The sequence below is a fragment of the Aethalodelphis obliquidens genome, unplaced genomic scaffold (assembly GCF_003676395.1).
Source record: "Aethalodelphis obliquidens isolate GAN/ISIS:26980383/991018 unplaced genomic scaffold, ASM367639v1 scaffold7, whole genome shotgun sequence".
In the NCBI taxonomy this organism is placed as follows: domain Eukaryota; kingdom Metazoa; phylum Chordata; class Mammalia; order Artiodactyla; family Delphinidae; genus Aethalodelphis; species Aethalodelphis obliquidens.
Genome location: NW_020837951.1, coordinates 25,992,173 through 25,994,705, shown reverse-complemented (window position 1 = coordinate 25,994,705; position 2,533 = coordinate 25,992,173). Strand labels below are relative to the sequence as shown.

At 39.9% G+C, this 2,533-nt stretch overlaps 1 non-coding gene across 1 annotated transcript; it reads left to right on the top strand.

Annotated features, from left to right (window-relative positions):
- Nucleotides 1-1,844: 1,844 nt before the first annotated feature.
- TRNAE-CUC (transfer RNA glutamic acid (anticodon CUC)) lies at nt 1,845-1,917 on the top strand. Its single transcript has one exon. It is a non-coding gene; the product is annotated as a tRNA-Glu (tRNA).
- Nucleotides 1,918-2,533: the final 616 nt, after the last annotated feature.

The following is a 2,533-nucleotide window of genomic DNA, read 5'->3' as shown; positions in this document are numbered from 1 at the left end:
AGTAGAAGAGGTAAGGGATGGCTACATTAAGGACATATTTTGAAGTGGAAGGATAGGAGTTGATGATGGATACCATACTGTGTGAGACAGTAATGAGTTAAACATGATTTAGGAGTTTTGGGAAATATGGAACTGCCATTTACCACCGGAGAGAACAGGGTGAAGTGGAAATCAAGGATTCAGTTCTGAAGTATTAAGTTTGATGCCTATTAGACATCCAAGCAGAGATGTTGAATATGCACTTGGACATCAGTGTTCTGGAGTGCAGAGGAGAGGTTTAGGCAAAGATGTAAGTTTTGGAGTCACCATATATTTATGGTACTTGAAACACACAACTGGGTGAAAGTACATTGGGATTGGGTTTAAATAGCCAAGGGAGGGAGTCTAGAGACTGAGCTTAGATCCCTCCAACCAATAGAAGTAGGAAAATGAAGAGGGTCAGGCAAAGGAGACTGAGAGGGTATGGCTTGTGAGACTGGAAGAGAATCAAGAGGGCGATCTCACAGGTCAACTGAAGAACATGTTCAAGGAGAAAGCAATCCGCTGATAGAAAGATTGAGACCATTGAGAGCTGAGATTTGACTTGAGGTCTTGGTTAGATTTTCTTCTAACTTCCATGCTTTTTCCATAACACCACCTTCCCTCTGCTCCACTGTTATCTTACCTGAGCTACAGATAGGATTCTTTCTCACTCTGGGAGTTGCTAATATAATCAAGTTCACTGACAGTTCAATGGAAATGGTGAAGGAGGAGGTGTTTCCCCAAAAGTAGACCCTGAGACAAGGATTTGAGAGAAGACAATAGGTGTATTAACGAGCATGTCATTGTTATGGGCAACTGGTTCAGTTGAATGGGGACCTTCTGAGGAAGCATGCACAATATGCTTCAGCATTGTCAAGAGGGTCAAACTGGGGTAGTTATTCATAGACTCATTGATTGAAAATTGCATTTCTTGGGTTGCCCTGTGTATGTCCTGTGGTGCTAGCAGAAGTCCCTAGGCAGGGAAACAGAAGCATGGGTACTTGCGGTAGAAAACTGTTTGCATGCCCAAGAAATGCCCATCACAGCTGCAGGTAAACCCTGAGGTGGGCCGAGGGAATATGGGCATTGTTGAGGACAGTGCAAATGTGATGGTGGTCACATTGGTCACAGCACCTAGTAGTAGATTGTCTGGACTTTGTTTCTTCTTAGACTGTGAACTAAGTCTTGTGCGAATGGTCAAGTGGTTTTTTTTCTTAAGCACTTGCTAGATTGGGGGAATATATGCTGTGGGTGAGAGATTATTCTTTAACAATATTTATCACATAGTTTGAGTAATAAAATATAGCTTGATTAACATAAGAAGGCATAACACTCTGCTCGTGTTTTTGTATCTAGAAATAACTGGAAAATCTTCAAGTTTCGGCTGTATAGAAAATGACAGAAAGAAAATTATTAAAATATAAACATTTTAAATAGCATTCTTTCTTCTTTTTATTTTAAAACTTCTTATTTTGATCCACCTAGTACCAAAAAAGATTTCATCTAGCTAAAATAAATATTAATACTTTTTAATGTTTTAATAGTGCACATGTCTATGTGAATATCTCATTAAAGTGAAATTATTCATAAGTTTGTCCAGTGAACTACTACCATATCTCAAGAAGCTGTATTTCTCCCCTGATAAGCAATGGGCCTTTATTAAAGAGATGATAGATACATATCTTAGTAAGGTTTCTTAACTTTCTACAGAGAGCTTATCCACACAGGTATGCCTGTAATTTGCAACACAGACCATCTGAAGTCCAGGTTCTCATTCAAGAGCTCAGCTATTCCAAACAAATAAAAAACGTGGTGGCAAGAATTCCCTGGTGGTCCAGTGGTTAGGACTTGGTGCTCTCACTGCCAGGGCCCCAGGTTCAATCCCTGGTTAGGGAACTAAGATCCCGCAAGCCATGTGGTGCGGCCAAAAAAAACCAAACAAACATGGTGGCAAGCAACGATATTAATAGGGGATTGGCTGAAGCACAAGTAGTATATCCTTTTCTCTAGGTTCTCTGGGTTATCCTGGAGGAGGTCATACCATGAGAAACATGTCAATATAAAGGACATTACTTTTGCTTTTCTAGAACTACTTTCAACCAATCAGGATTTGACATTGTCCCTCTAGCCTGTTGAGAGGCTACAGATGAATCCACATAAGTAATGGCTCTCTTAAGTGTTTAGAAAATAAAAACGAACAAAAAACTAAAAACTTGTTTTGCCTTTATCTGCTGAACGCCACGTCACTGATCATGTGTTTTACCTGTTTGGACCTTCCCCAAACACACGTGGAAGCCTACGCCACGCATGTCTGTATGCTATCTGAGCACATATAACAATCTGTTTCTCTTACTATGTAGGTCAGATACTAACTTAGCTATGTGACTTCATCCCTGATTGAACAATAATAACAAAGGAGGATTGATTAATGAATCTATTCCAACTTGGAAGTGGTCATTAGTAGCACAGTTCAAAACTCCCTCCTTTGCCTTGATCTTTCAAAGAAATCACA